The sequence below is a fragment of the Ursus arctos genome, unplaced genomic scaffold (assembly GCF_023065955.2).
Source record: "Ursus arctos isolate Adak ecotype North America unplaced genomic scaffold, UrsArc2.0 scaffold_32, whole genome shotgun sequence".
NCBI classification, from domain to species: Eukaryota; Metazoa; Chordata; class Mammalia; order Carnivora; family Ursidae; genus Ursus; species Ursus arctos.
The window spans coordinates 13,792,136-13,808,653 of NW_026623008.1; the positions used below are offsets into that span (position 1 = coordinate 13,792,136).

A 16,518-nucleotide genomic window follows, 5' to 3' on the forward strand; every position below is an offset into this window, starting at 1 on the left:
ATTTTGCTAAAAATCTTTATTATTTTTTAAAGATCTTATTTTTAAGCAATCCCCACGCCCACCGTGGGACTCGAACTCATGACCCTGAGATCAAGAGCCGCACACTCTACTGACCGAGCCAGCCGGGGGCCCCTGGAAATGTTTCCTTTGAACAACTGAAGGATACCTCGGAAGGGTCCTTGGAATGCCGATGTGCTGAGGCACTCTGCCATCCATCACATACAAAATCTTGGGTGTGTTAGTCTCTGTTCCCTTGTTCCTGAAAACCTGATGGTCTTACGGCAAACAGCAAGGGTTGGCAAGGATGTGGAGTCACTGGAATTCTTGTACACTGTTGGTGGGAGTTTTGAATGGTGCAGCCGCTACGGAAAACAGTGTGCAGTTTCCTCAAGGCATTAAAAATAGTGTGAATGCACAAGCAGGGGGAGGGGCAGAGGCAGAGGAAGAAGCAAACTCTCTCTTGAGCAGGGAGCCCACCACGGGGGCTCGATCCCAGGATGCGGGGGATCAGGACTTGAGCCGAAGGCAGACGTGTAACCCAGCACCCCTAGAATTATCATTTGACCCAGCAGTTCCGTTTCTAGGTATACACCCCAAAGAACTGAAAGCAGGATCTCAAAGAGATGTTTGCACACCTGTGTTTAGTCCAGCATTATTGACAATTTGGGTTGTGGAAGCAACCCAAATGTCCAAGACAAATGAATGAACGCAGAAAACGTGGTAATGTATACAATGGAATATTATTCAGCCTTAAAAAGGGAATCCGGTCAGTGCTACAACGGGGGTGGATATGATGTTCAGTGAAATAAGTCAGTCACACTAAGACAAATACCGTATGATTCTAACTTACACGACGCACCTAGGGTAGTCAAACTCGTAGAAATAGAAAGTAGAATGGTGGTTGCCTGGAGCTGGGGAGGGGGAGAGGAAGTGGGAAGTTTTTAATGGGTATAGAGTTTCAGTTTTGTAAGATGAAAAGGTTCTAGAGATCTGTTGCACAACAAATGTGAATATACTAACACTACTAAACTCTAGACTTAGAACGATCAAGATGATAAATTTAATGCTATGTGATTTCTACTACAATTTGAAAAAATGTTAATGATCTTTCCATATTGGACTGGAAGGATGAACTGGAAGGCTTTTCAGGTCCCACCAGACCCTATAGAAATCTATCTGTAAGCAAATACTTAAACATGTCATGTTACTGCTATTTAAGTTTTAAATACTAAGTATCTTTTAAGTGTCTTAAAGGGACCGTTTGGGGGAAAAATGATTATTTTGCAGTGAAAGCAGCCAGCTCTAATTTATCAGATTTGAAAAGTGAAATTTTTGCTTCTTGGGTTTTCTGGAAGACATCAAAAATATACAGCATTTCCTGGGCTTAAAAACTTTCAGTTTTCTGAGTCTTTAAAAAAAAAAAAAAAGCAGCTATTCAACTCCCCTTACTGTATAAAGAATTAGAACGAGCCATGCTGGGGCACGGGGGTGGTACAGTCGATTCGGCGTCCGACTCTTGGTTTTGGCTCAGGTCGTGAGCTCAGGGTGGTGAGATGGAGCCCTGCGTGGGCTCCGCGCTCAGGGCAAAGTCCGCTTGAGAACCTCTCTCCCTCTCCCTCTGCCCCTCCCACCCCGCTCGTGCTCTCTCTCTCCAGTAAATACATCTTTTTAAAAAACGAAAAGAACCAGCTATGTTGTCTGGGTTAATTAGTTTGTTTTCAATCTTGAAACCACATCAGCAGTAATGAATCAATAAATCTTCAAAAAAAAAAAAAAAAAAGAACCAGCCATGTTGTCTGGGTAATTAGTTTGTTTTCAATCTGAAAACCACATCAGAAGTATTTCCTTACTTGCTGTGACGGCCAGGAAGCTCAGAACAAGATTCGTAATACATCTCTAACCTCTACCCAGAACTTTATTTTTTTAAATTTATTTTAAAGTAGGCTCCACACCCAATGTGGAGCTCGAACTCACGATCCCAAGGTCAAGAGTCACATGCTTTACCAACTGAGCCAGGCAGGCAACCTCTACCCAGAATTTGAGGCGATATGTGTGTAGGCAACATCGTGTTTTATTTTGTCTTTTAATTCATCTGATTTATTCCCTCCCCTAATATTTGCTTGGCCCAGCTTCATTGCTTACTTTTTTTTTTTTTAATCTTTTGCACAATATATGTTTAGGAAATCCTCTTTGGAACATGGTGGGGTCAAGAAATGTAAAATACAAATGAGTCATGTGGACTGAGCACTTTACAGAGATGGTCTTGTATAATCGTAAATCTCCAAACATCATCAAGTCCACGACTTCCAAAGACAAATAAAATTCCAAGGCCAAGTGAAATTCATCCTGCGAAGCAGAAGGAAGTAGCAAAGCATGAGGGGTGGACTCTTTAACTAATATATTTCATATCTCTTTGTAAACAGGAAGCACGCTGCTCGCACAGCCAAGCCGCTGATGGGAGGAGGAGGTGGGGAGGAAGGCTGGTTCCTGAACCAACTCGTTCTGGGGGCAGTGATTGTTCATTGCAGTTAATTGAAGAAACCAGCCACCTTCTAAGAAAGAGGTAGGAAGTTAAAACTATGCAGTGAGGAGACTTTTAAACACGCAGAGGTATCATGAATGAAGATGACACTAATGAGTCCTGCTCATTGTGATCTGCTTCCAGTGGTTTCTCCAGCAGTGGGAGTGAGGGACTTTGAGCTATCCCTTTTGCGGAGGGCCTCGTGGAATTAAATCAAGTGGAGGAAGTGCTGCGTCATTTAGGGTTCTTGGTTGCAAGCCACAGAACTGCACTCTCGCTTAGGCAAAACCAAAATACATTAGAAAGATGTTAGGGACCGAATGCTTGTGTTTCCCCAAACTTCATATGCCGAAAGCCACACCCTCCATGTGACGGTATTTGGAGAGGGGGCACTTGGGGAGTAATTAGGGTTAGATGAAGTCAGGAGGGTGGGGCCCTCATGATGGGATTTGTGCCCTTATAAGAGGAGACACCAGACGCCTAGCGCTCCCTCCCACCCACAGTGTACTCAAAGAAGAGGTCATGTGAGCCCACGGGGAGATGCCAGCCCGCTACAGGAGAGGCCTCAGAATGAAGCCCACCTACCAGCACCTTGATCTTCGACTTCCCAGCCTCCAGCACTGTGAGAAATAAATGTCTACTGTTTAAGTCACCCAGTCTATGATACTTAGTAATGGCAGCCTGAGGTGACTGCGACACAGGATACGGGGGTTCGCTGAATCCAGAGGAAGCTGCAGGGCTGGCTTGGGAAATCAGCAGCAACAAAGGGAGCTCCAGAAGCCCAGCGGGCATGTTGGTACCATTCCTGGGGCCCCCAGCCTGCTGGCCGATTGTTGCCTGCCACATGCGTTTGCAAATAAAGTGTTATCTGAACTACCTCTTTCTTACCACATCGCTCGTTTCTTCTATCAGAACTGCAGAGAACAGTAACTGGCCCTAGAATACTCTTAAGGTTACATGTTGTCTAGTTTCCATAGGGATCATAAGACCTGCAAAGCCTGAAATATCTACCCCAGATGTTTGCTGATCCCTGCCACAGACTAACATAGGATAGAATGAACCAACGCCCCCCAAAGTTGTATAGTGCACGGGTGGCCTTGCCTGGGGGGAGGCTGGGTGGCAGAAACCACAGCTAAGGTCATGCTATAGGACAGGTCAGGTTCGCATGCTGCCTCTGTGATGGGTCTGCAGTTTCCAACCCCTTTTTCCATTCTCTGTATCCTTAGTCCATTGACCGAGCTTGAGTCCTGGACCCATCGCTATGCTGTGGGACAGAGGGTGGAAGGATTGGGCTCTCTTGGCCTCATATACAAGGGTGGGCAAGGGTGCCAGGCATAGCCCTCCTATAAGACTCCAAGTGGGTTCCTAGACAGGGGGCTTCGGGTCCTAATAGGAGGAAGGGGGAGCTGGATGCTGATCGCCTCAAAGTCTACAAAAGTCTTCATAAATACGAACAGCACAATCATTGTCTTAGGACCCATCAAGGTAGACACGGCTGTCTCATTCATTCATTGTCATGCCTCATGCCCAGAATCTTCTCTCCTGGCTGCAACCCTAGCCCGGCCAATGTCATTGTCATCTCTCCCCTGCATCATTGCAACAGCTGCTATCTTATCCTTCTCCCTCCTTCCAGCCTTGCTTACTGCAGTCTGTTCTCCACACAGCTTTCAGAATATTCCTTCTACTGTTTATTTCACCGTAAACTCCAAGTCAGGTTATATCATATCTCTGTTCATGCTGTCTAGTGGCTTCCTATGCAACTCTGTCAAAGCCAAAACTGTCACCATGGCCGACCAGGGCGAGATCTGTCCCTATACCGCACAGGCTCTCTGATCTTACCTCCTACCATTCTTCCCCGCACTCCCTCTGTTCCAGCCACACCGGCCTCCTGGCCATCCCTCCAATTGTGCAAGCATTGTCTTGCCTCAAGGCCTTTGATCTTGCCCTTCCTTCTGCCTAGAATTCTGTTCCCTCAGATAGCAGCAGGCCTTCATCCCACGAGTCCCTCAGTCCTTGTTCAAAGGTCTTCTCAGCAGGGAGGGTGTCCTCGACTACCCTGTGACCTTTATCTCCCTCACCCTGTCCTCTCTTGTCCTAACATCTCTCACCAGCGGATACGTTATACGCGACTGTTCATTCGTTTGTGGTCCGTGTGTCATCTCGGAGAGTAAATTCCACAAGGGCCACCGTGTCACCGTGAGCTCGGCCTGGAACACAGCAGCACTCGATGAATAGATGTTAAATGGAAGAATCGTGGCCCAGGAAGGGCCACTGCTTCCCTCAAACCCTGGGAAGCTCTGGGCCCTGAAGCCCCCGAGAGTGTGAAAATGACCCTCTTTTCCCCACCCTCGGAATGTTGATCTTGACTTCCCTCACTTCACACTGGGGGAATTTCCAGACTATAAAACTAAAAGCTGAAGGCCTTGACCTTTTTAAACCCCCAAAGCCTCAAGAGCAGGGAAAGGGGGATGAGTCCTACAGCAGGGTCAAAACAATTTTCTGTTTCTCGTCCCTATGACCCTGCTTTATTTTTCTTCATAGCATTTGAAACCGAGCTGAAGGCCCATCCAGACACTTGGCTGCTTCTGTATTTTATGTCTGTTTTTCTGAAACTCTCTTTCTTCTGATTTTCCTTGGGAGTCACCACCCTTCATCCCCGACTCCCTCAGTTCAAATGACTTGGTTAGCCTAACTCTCAAGAGCTCCAAGAAGGGGCACGCAGACAAGTCCACACTAGTCAGTCTGTTTTATCCCCCCACTGCAGTGACTGCTTTGAGAATGGCCATGTGACCCCATTGAGACAAAAGAGAATCAGGACCAATTTAAGTCAATGGGACTGCTGGAGAAATAGAGCATCTTTTTTCTGCCAATTTTGGGGTGTGGTTTTTTTTGTTTTTTTAGATTTTATTTATTTGTCAGAGAGAAAGAGGGCACAAGCAGGGGGAGCGTCAGGCAGAGGAAGAAGCAGGCTTCTCGCTGAGCAGGGAGCCCACTGTGGGACTAGATCCCAGGACCCTGGGATCATGACTGGAGCCAAAGGCAGACGCTTAACCAGCTGAGCCCCCCAGGGATCCCTTCTGCCGGTTTTACGAGAGAACAAGATGTAAGCCTGGGATTGCTGGTGCCACTGCCACTGCTAGGGAAGAGCCTTCTTATATAAAGTTTTTTTTTTTTCCTTTGTCTGTAAAGTTTCACACAAAGAGAGAGAGATTGGTCCTGACACCATTAACACCCTGGATCCAGCCGTATCTGAAGTCAGTGGACTTGCCGATCCATGGTGCCTAAGCCAGCTCGAGCTGCGTTTTCCGTTACTTACCGCCAAGAGATGGTTCCCTTTTTATTCACTCTTTCCTCCCAACTCACCGTCCGTTCATTCCCTCGGACTGCTCTCCTGCTAGTAGGAGCCGTATCTCTCGGTCAGACGTCAGGCCCTGAAATGGGACACAAAAGCACTTCCTGCTCAAAGCCAAAACAACAGGATGAAGAAGGGGCAAGGTCAGTCCATTTTCCCCCTGTTTCCAAACATTTGGATGCTTGTCAACACACAAACAGACTTCTTGCTTTTGATCTGGTAATTCTGGAGCTCTGTCAATGCCAAAGGGCTTGATTCTCATGCTCTCCTCAGAGCTGTAGGACGTAACTAGCATTTGCGCAGAACCTGGAGAGAAGGACCCTAAATACATTCGCTGAACTATTTGTCCAGCCTCCTCTTAATCTACTTCAATGACATCATTGTTTTTAGAGCATTCTGAGCTATTTTTCATTTTTAATGCTAGAAGAATAGAAGTAGACACATGTGGACTGTATCTTTTTAATGTTATAAGAACAGAGGTGGACACATATCTGGACTTTTCAAAAATATTTCACCTTCATCATTTTTTTTTCTTATGGAAGTGAGAAATGACTTTTTCTTTTTTAAGATTTTATTTATTTATTCGACAGAGATAGAGACAGCCAGCGAGAGAGGGAACACAAGCAGGGGGAGTGGGAGAGGAAGAAGCAGGCTTTCAGCGGAGGAGGCTGATGTGGGGCTCGATCCCAGAACTCCAGGATCGCGCCCTGAGCTGAAGGCAGATGCTTAACGACTGAGCCACCCAGGCGCCCCGGAAGTGAGAAATGTCTTAGAAAAATAAAACATTATAGGAATATATAACACAGGGTACGTCAATTTCCCCACGATGTGACTCTCTAGAGATGGCCAGATTGACAGGGTGCTGGGTACTCTAACACATACTAAAACATAAAGTTCTTAGACCCCAGTGGATTATCCCACATACATTGTTTGTGACTTTTTTCTCTGATAGGTCATGGACAACTCACCATTGTCTTCATATGCCCTTTTAAAGGCTTGCATCATATTTCATTGTGCACAGGGCTATGCATACTGTCTGAGTTGCCAGCATGTGATAGTTCTGATTTTATCGAAATTCCATCATTTATTTTTCCACTACATTTTGATGGGTACTTGGGTTATCTCGAATGTTTGCTCTAATAACGCTTTATTTGCATCTTTCTGTGTTGGCTTGCTTGTGGAAGTATGTAGAATTTATCTCTAAATGTTGAATTGCTGGGTCAAAAGGTATACCCGTTAAAGTTTTTTTTTAAAGATTCTATTTATTTATTTGAGAGAGAGAGAGAGCATGAGCAGGGGGTGGGGGAGGGAGAAGCAGGCTCCCCGATGAGCAGGGAGCCCCGTGGGGCTCCATCCCAGGACCCTGGGATCATGACCTGAGCTGAAGGCAGACACTTAACTGACGGACTGAGCCACCCAGGCGCCCCATCGTTAACGTTTTAATACCGAGGGCCTAACTTTTATTCTCTGCGGAGGTTGTACCGGCTTTTTCCGATAACGCATGAGGGTGCTTTGGTTGGTAAACTTTTTTTTTCTCACTAATAAAAACCATCAGTAGGTGTCTTAATATGTCCGAGCCGCTAGAATAAACTACCATAGACTGGGGGGGGGGGGCGTGCATAAACAACAGAAATTTATTTCTCACGGTGGGAGACTGGGAGTCTAAGATCAAGGTGCTGGGAACTGGGCGTCTGGTGAGAACCTGCTTCCCAGTTCACATACTCCTGTCTTTTTGCCCCCCTCCTGCACTGGGAGGGCCAAGTGAGCTCCCTGAGATGTGTCATCAGGGCACTAATCCCATCATGGAGAGCTCTGCCCTCACCGCCTCCCAGAGATCCCACCTCCAAGTCCTGTCCCATCGGGGATTAGATCGCCATCTATTAATTTGACGAGGACACAAACATTCAGTCACCGCGGTAGGATTGTGCTGCTCTCTCCCTTGAGGACCTAGTCAGCATCAGGAATGCGTTGCAGTGAGCCATTTCCTTTCATTTCATCTCCATCATGTCAGCCAGCAACCAAATTCAAATTGATTTGGCCAAAAGTTGACTTTATGAGGTAAATGGCTTCAGGCAAGGCTGGATTCAGGGCTCAGATGTTGCCATTGGAACTCATTTTCTGTTTCCCACGGGGTTGGCTTACTTCTGTTCTAGGTCATGCCTCCGGCAGCTCCAGGCTCTCTCCTTTTTTCCCCCCTCTTTCTTTCCTTTCCTTTTTTTTTTTTTTTTTAAGATTTTATTTTTAAGGAACCTCTACACGCAACGTGGGACTCAAAATCACACGCCAGGATCAAGAGTCCCCGCACGCTCCACCCACTGAGTCAGCCAGGTGCGCCCCCAGGGCTCTCTCCTTTTAGGGGCAGGGCGGTTGCAGGAGCTCCCCCTCTCCTATCCTCTCAGGTTCAAGTTCTGCACACAAAAGCACGTTTTCTAGGGGTCTGAGCCAAAGTTCTGACAGTCCCTGTTTTTGGACCTGTCATTGACCCGATCACAGTGACCCAGCAAGTGGGCTGAGTTGATGGGCTTTGCGCTGGGTTGCTCAAGTGCTCCCTGGAGGTGTGGGGGTTAGAGCCCCACCCCCCTCTCGGACACAGGGCCGGAAAGAAGGAGAGAGGCAGAGGCCCTAAGGAAACTGGGAGTGCTGAATGGTTGCTGGGGAGACGACACTCCGCTCCGGTGGTCACACCGCTTCCAGTGCTGTCCTGGGGTAAATCCATTCTCCACGCCACAGGCGGAGAGGGGCCCTCCGAAAGGCTGAGCCTTGTTTAAAACTCTTTGGTTGTTCTTCTTTGCCTTCGGGGTAAATTCCACCCTCCTTAACAAGGCCTCCAGGACCTGGCCTCTCCCACCCCCCACACTCCCCAGCATTCCTTAGTGAAGCCAGGCTACATTGCCTAGTTGTCCAAATATGCCTTGTTCTCTCTCCTACTTCTTGGCTTTTGCATAATAGTCTCGGTGATTTATAAAGAACTTACCAAGTGCCAGGCAATGTGCTAAGCATTACATGTGTATTACATACCCAACGTGAGTCCTCACGACAACTCTGTGAAAGCAGGCAGGGTGTACGGGACACGACACACACAGCAGTCGATCTGCTGGAGTTCAGAGTTAGGCTCGTGTATCAATCATATTTTCGCTTTCTGTATTTTACGATGCTTTCACGTCTTACGGCCTTGCAAATCCTGGAGCGATTGCCCCTCCCAGGTCTCGCTAATTCTTAGAGGCAGTAAACAACTAGCCTTCCAGCATGCCTCTCCAATACAAACCGGTCAATTCAAAGCCCACACCCCCAACCCCTCCTTTATGCAACCCTCCCGCAGCAAGTCAATAGTCCCCCTGCCCTAATCTCACACACACACACACACACAGAGGCCAGGTAATCAGACAACCAGGGGTCACCCCATGGGCTAGAGCCTGCTGCCATTATTCATACTAGCCAATCTGAAACTCATTCTTTCCCCTGAAAATTGCAATCAAGGCTTTTGCTGGTGCTTTTTTATTTCTGTCTGACTTGTGCTGGTGCTTTCCCACATGGCTCTGCACAGCATGGGGTGCCCCTGTTCCTTGGGAATTTCAAGTTATAAATCCTTCTTTCGAAGGCAGTTGTCTCCATGTCTGACATCTCACCATACCTGATTAAAATCACATCATGGAGGGGCACCTGGCTGGCTCAGTCGGTAGAACACATGACTCTTGATCTTAGGGTCGTGAGTTCGAGCCCCACGTTGTGGGTAGAGGTCGCTTTAAAATAAAATTAAATAAATAATAAAATTAAATAAAATTAATAAATTAATAATTAATATTATAATAATATAATAATAAATTAAATTAAAATTAAAAATTTTTAAAAATCAAATCATGGGGAGCGCCTGGGTGGCTCAGTCGTTAAGCATCTGCCTTCGGCTCAGGGCGTGATCCCAGAGTCCTGGGATCGAGCCAGCATTGGGCTCCTCTGCTGGGAGCCTGCTTCTTCCTCTCCCACTCCCCCTGCTTGTGTTCCTTCTCTCATTGGCTGTCTCTCTGTCTGTCAAATAAATAAATAAAATCTTTAAAAAAACAAATCAAATCATGGATACACCTCACACTAGTTTTAATCTCTAACTAGCTGTGTGACCTTGAGCTCAATCTCTGTCTTGAGTTCTCTCTCTCTAAAACAGGGATCACAGTACCTACTTCAAGGACATAGGGAGGGCTGCCTTGGTGGCTCAAGTTGTTAAGCATCTGACTCTTGATCTCAGCTCAGGTCTTTGTCTCAGGGTCCTGAGTTCAAGCCTTGCACTGGGCGTGTGGAGCCTACTTACAAAAAAAAAAAAAAAAATGTAGGGGTGGCCGGGTGGCTCAGTGAGTTAAGCATCTGCCTTCGGCTCAGGTCATGATCCCAGGGTCCTGGGGTAAAGCCCCGCATCCGGCTCCCTGCTCACTGGGGACTCTGCTTCTCTCTCTCCCTCTGCCCCTCCCCATGTTCATGATCTCTCTCTCAAATAAATAAATAAAATATTTCTTAAAACGTAGGGAAGAATTGTGAAAGACTTTAAAATGGGAAAAAAACCAAACAAAACAAAAAACCATGAATGGGTGTCTGATGATCTCGCCCATCACAGTTATTGCTACTTTTCATGGTCTTTGAGTTATTTTGCAACTCTGTAAGTCTTGGAAACCGATAGTAATGCAATAATTATTGCTAATAGAAATGCAAATATTGTATCTGATGAAATGCAGCTGATTTTGCCCTGAGGATATTGACCAGGTTGTCAGTTTTGCATCTATTCGTAAATTTCAGTATCCTTTTCCCAATGATCTCTGGTAGCACTTCCAACTTCCCAAAGTTCTGTTCCCACCCATAGTATCTTAGTGGCTCCCTCCTTACTTAAGGAGTGCAATAAAGTCTTTGACAATGTTCACGCTGTCTGTCCAAGAGTCAGGATTTTACCATTTTGGACAATGATCTTTTTTTTTTTTAAAGATTTTATTTATTTATTTATAGAGACAGCCAGCGAGAGAGGGAACACAAGCAGGGGGAGTGGGAGAGGAAGAGGCAGGCTCATAACGGAGGAGCCTGATGTGGGACTCGATCCCAGAACGCTGGGATCACGCCCTGAGCGGAAGGCAGGCGCTTAACCGCTGTGCCACCCAGGCGCCCCATGGACAATGATCTTTTAATGTTCCACCGAGACATCCTGGAGACCCACCTGACAGCTGGGTCGACCTTGCTTGCAGAAGAGCGCCTCGTGGCCGGTCTAAGCGCAGACGTGTCTCCCCTTGGCGCTCCGAAAGAGCCAAACTAGCAAGAGAACCTTGCCTTTCCTAACTCTGTTTCTCTCTTCTCTCTCTCTACTAGGTTTGTGTTTTGTTTCTTGTTTTGGCTCATGTACAGCCAATAAATTATTCCCCTTTTAGTGGTAGCCGTAATGGGGAATTTGATTTTTATGGTCAGAACATTTAGCAATCTCTGTAAATGGGTTAATGGATTATAAGAGATCTATTCTCAGCTGAGAGACGCAGAGAATCCGGCTTGTTCGTCTTTTTGTCTATTTGAACTCAAATCAATTAAGACTTTTATGCTTGCCAGAAAGGAAAAGAGCTCTTTGATATCCGGACCAGTGAGTTTTATGTGTTTTTCAGTTTATTCTTGACCCTTGGCTACAGTCGTAGGTTTGAAGCTGGAGGCTTCTGTATGTTTGTGTCTCTGCACTACAGAAAGGCCCTTATCTCTTTTGTAAGTATGTAAAGTTTTCCTATCTTTAGAGGGTATTAGTAAATCAGATTATGAAGTCTTCTGAAGTAAAGGAGCTCTTTTCTGAATCTCACAGAGATTTTTAAAAAGTGATTATATTTCTGAAATATGCATAAATAAGGAAATCGAATCTAATACTTCGATATGTGGTAAGTAAAACCTACTATTCTTATAGAAACTCAGAAATGTGGGGCGCCTGGGTGGCACAGCGGTTAAGCGTCTGCCTTCGGCTCAGGGCGTGATCCCGGCATTGCGGGATCGAGCCCCACGTCAGGCTCCTCCACTATGAGCCGCTTCTTCCTCTCCCGCTCCCCCTGCTTGTGTTCCCTCTCTCGCTGGCTGTCTCTATCTCTGTCGAATAAATAAATAAAATCTTAAAAAAAAAAAAAAAGAAAGAAAGAAACTCAGAAATGTTTTCCGGGGGGCGCCTGGGTGGCGCAGTCGTTAAGCGTCTGCCTTCGGCTCAGGGCGTGATCCCAGTGTTCTGGGATCGAGCCCCACATCAGGCTCCTCCGCTGGGAGCCTGCTTCTTCCTCTCCCACTCCCCCTGCTTGTGTTCCCTCTCTCGCTGGCTATCTCTCTCTCTGTCAAATAAATAAATAAAATCTTAAAAAAAAAAAAAAAGAAATGTTTTCAGGATTCAAGTCCATGCATGAAGTAGGGAGGCTGAAGGGACTCCGTTTTAGAAAGGCTCTGTCTCTGCTGTTTTTCTGCTAGGTCCCACTGACTCGCAATCCATGTTTTGCCTTTGAATAAACCAAAGACCATTTACTCCCACTTCAAGGGGGAAGCAAGAAACTTCATCATTCTCTGAGCTGTGTCCTAGGCCCCAAACGCCTGATAACACCTAAGATGAGCCAGATCCCAAATATGTCCCAGGGCATAAGCTTCCAGCAAACCTTGGCTGATTCTGGCCTCAACACCCCCCACCTTCAGTAATGTACAGAATAACGCCTATTCACCTCTCACTTGCCTTTGATTGGACCCTACCGTGGATTCCTGGAGGAACACGTACCCTAGACCCATTTCTACGATAAACCCCCAGCCCCAAGCCATGACCAGACTCATTTTCCTTTCCTTTCCAAGTCTCCCAGACACTCGTCTGCTATCGTCTACCTGTCACTTATACTATGCAATAAGCTGTTTCCACTTTCTCTGGCTCGCCTCTGGTTTCTCTCTGCAGGAAGCCAGAGATGCTCTTGGCTGGTCCTGTGGGACCCTCCCCTGGGTCCTTGGGGACCCAGCCTGCCTGCATTACATATGTAAGATAAACCTTTGGCAGAAAAGGTCAGCTTAACAATTTTACTTTAAGGGGCGCCTGGGTGGCTCGGTCGTTAAGCGTCTGCCATCGGCTCAGGGCGTGATCCTGGCATTCTGGGATCGAGCCCCACGTCAGGCTCCTCTGCTGGGAGCCTGCTTCTTCCTCTCCTGCTCCCCCTGCTTGTGTTCCCTCTCTTGCTGGCTGTCTCTCTCTCTGTGGAATGAATAAATAAAATCTTAAAAAAAAAAACAATTTTACTTTAATAAAAACAACTATGTCTGATTTATCAGCGTGAGTATAGTAACAGTCTATATTTTATTCTACTCGGGCTTGTTTATCCTGAATTTATTCAAGTTTATTGATCAAATAAGCTAACTTAGTCATGCGTTACATTTACAAAATGAAGAAATGTAAATTTGTGTTCAACTAAATTGAATCATTCTGACACACTTTAACAGGGATCACGTCTTATAGTCTGTCAGCTAATAGAGAAGTTCCAAGGTCTTCAGGTGACAGAAAACCTTGACTGATAATAAATTGAGTTATTTAATGGATAATCATCGATACCCAAATAATTTCTAAGATACAGTAGTGAAACATTGCTCACTAGACATAATTTTAAATTTATATACTCTGCTTTTATGCTTGTTCTATAAAGGCTATATTCTGAGTTATTTTTTTTTATTTTATCTATTGTATTTGAGAGAGAAAGACAGAGCACAAGATAGGCAGAGGGAGAAGCAGGCTGCCCGCTGAGCAGGGAGCCCAATGTGGGCCTCGATCCCAGGACCCTGGGATCATGACCTGAGCCGAAGGTAGGCGCTTAACCAACTGAGCCACCCAGGCGCCCCTATTCTGAATTATTTTAATGAGCATTTTTAAAAGGTGTAAGAGCGGTACGTGGCTGTAGAAAGTTGCATTGTGAGATTTGCTCACCTGCTGCAGTACTGGGGTATGGCTGACAGGTCTTCATTACTACCCCCACATGCCCCGGTATTATCTGTGAAATGGAAGTTAGTTACTTTGGTAAGAAATCAAGGCTCGGTTAAAAATAAAAATTCATATGGGTACCTGGCTGGCTCAGTCAGTGGAGCATGTGACTCTTGATCGTGGGGTTGTGAGTTCGAGCCTCATGGTGGGTGTAGAGATGACTTAAAAATAAAATTGAAAATACATACATACATACATAAAAATTCCTATGAGTAGTGGAGATTCCACTAGGAGCAGTTGTAACAGAGAATTATATGTGAGTAGAAGTTCTTAGGCTTTTTTTTTTAATCTCTTGATCTCTTTGTATTTTCAGACTTATTGAGGACCTCAGACAGCTTCTGTTATGTGAATTTTAACTATCGATCTTTACCGTACTGGAATTTGAAACTGGGAAAAAAATTTTTATAAATTTTTTTTTTAGATTTTATTTATTTATTTGACAGAGAGAGAGACAGCCAGCGAGAGAGGGAACACAAGCGGGGGGAGTGGGAGAGGAAGAAGCAGGCTCCCAGCGGAGGAGCCTGATGTGGGGCTCGATCCCACAACGCCAGGATCATGCCCTGAGCCGAAGGCAGACACTTAACCGCTGTGCCACCCAGGAGCCCCGGGAAAAAATTTTTTAAAGTTTTAAAATACTAAAGGTGCCTGGCTGGCTCAGTGGGAAGAGCACACAACTCTTGAATCTTGGGGTCATGAGTTCGAGCCCCGTGTGGGATGTAGAGATGACTTAAATAAATAAAACTTAAAGAAAATCATAAAAAAAAATACTTACTGATTCATTGCAAGATAAAACGGATGCATTCATTGCCCATTAACATAATGTCTTAGTATTAATATGAAAATTGTTTTGGCCTCGTGGACCCCCTGAAAGAGAAATGCTATGCTCAAGTAGTTTCAGTTTGGTCCGAATATAAAAGAGGATTTACATAAACATCATCAATTTTATTCGCTTTGGTTTGTGATATCTGAGTCTGAAAAGAAGCTACGAAATATGTTAAAATCAGGGGCGCCTGGGAGACTCAGCTGATGGAGTGTCCGACTCTTGATTTCCGCTGGGGTCCTGATCTTAGGGTGGTGAGGTCCAGCCCCAGGTTGGGCTCCGTTCTCAGTGGGGAGTCTGCTTGAGATTCTCTCTCTCCCCCTCCCTCTGCCCCTCCCCTGCTCCTCCCCTGCCCTGCTTATGCGTGCACCCATGCACGTTCTCTCTCTCTCTTTCTCCCTCTCTCAAATAAATACATGTTAAAGTTGCGGCAGAGTTCCTTCGATCGTGATGGGCTTGCTTCCTTGGTTTACTGATTCATGTTCTCACCCGTCCTATGGAAGGTTGTTCTTACCTTCTGCACAATCGCCTAGCTCGGAAAGACTCCATGTCTTAATCATTTTCTATGATTTACTTTGATTTTATGATCTCTTTGATTATTTAAGGGGGAGAAAAAAGAACAAAGATTCCTCGCTCATGAGAGAGTTAATGTTCTTCGCCATCCTGTTACCGGCTATGTTTACTTGCAAAGGCTTTATTACTACAATTAGAGGCACTCGGGATCCTAGCTTCAATCAATTTCCAGATCACTGATAATGTTTTTAAATTTTTGCCTTCCCAGACTGGATCCTAAATATAGAAAAAAGTAAAAGAAAAAATTTAAGATATCCGCTATACCTAAAACTATCTTCGAGGTTTCCCACAGGATCCCTGGAAAATCACAAAGATTTGTTCTTTCGTGGGGCACCTGGGTGGCACAGCGGTTAAGCGTCTGCCTTCAGCTCAGAGCGTCATCCCGGCATTCTGGGATCGAGCCCCACATCAGGCTCCTCCACTGGGAGCCTGCTTCTTCCTCTCCCACTCCCCCTGCTTGTGTTCCCTCTCTCGCTGGCTGTCTCTCTCTCTGTCTAATAAATAAATAAAATCTTTAAGAAAAAAAAAAAGATTCGTTCTTTCGGTTTACAAAAAAAAATTCTAGAAATAATTAGATTTGCTTGAAGAGTTGCATGGGAAGAGGTGTCAAATCAGGAAAGATGCTCAGCTTTCTGTAGATTAAATTTGTATAAGTAAAATGTTTATGTAACTACTTTTAGAGGCTCCTGGGTGGCTCAGTCAGTTGAGCATCTGACTTTTTATCTCAGCGTGTGAGATCAAGCCCCACATTAGGCTCCACTCTGGGTATACAAATATTTTTAAATTGTATGCCTTATGGGAAGTCCCTGGGACAACATCCTTGCTCTCCATAGTAGGAAATCATTCTTACGAACTGGTTCTCTTATGAGCTAGAATAATCATGAAATAGCTCTGTTGAATTTTCCTACGTCAGAGTCCTGTCAGTGCTTTGCCTGATGATATTGACAACAACAGCACAGTGTATCACGAGCTCGGTTATTCTTTAAAATGTTTACTTGCGGGGCGCCTGGGTAGCACAGCGGTTAGGCGTCTGCCTTCGGCTCAGGGCGTGATCCCGGCGTTATGGGATTGAGCCCCACATCAGGCTCCTCCGCTGGGAGCCTGCTTCTTCCTCTCCCACTCCCCCTGCTTGTGTTCCCTCTCTCGCTGGCTGTCTCTATCTCTGTCAAATAAATAAATAAAATCTTTAAAAAAAAAAAAAAAGAATGTGTCCTACTCTTACCAGGATGAATCGATTGTACGTCAAGGCATCGAGTGTCATATTTGAG

At 45.6% G+C, this 16,518-nt stretch overlaps 1 long non-coding RNA gene across 1 annotated transcript; it reads right to left on the reverse strand.

Moving 5' to 3' along the window:
• Positions 1–5,673: 5,673 nt before the first annotated feature.
• On the reverse strand, positions 5,674–9,021 carry LOC113268579 (uncharacterized). Its single transcript, XR_008956788.1, has 2 exons — positions 8,892–9,021; positions 5,674–5,952 (listed from the first exon to the last, which is right to left on the reverse strand). It is a non-coding gene; the product is annotated as an uncharacterized LOC113268579 (long non-coding RNA).
• Between the last annotated feature and the right edge of the window lie 7,497 nt (positions 9,022–16,518).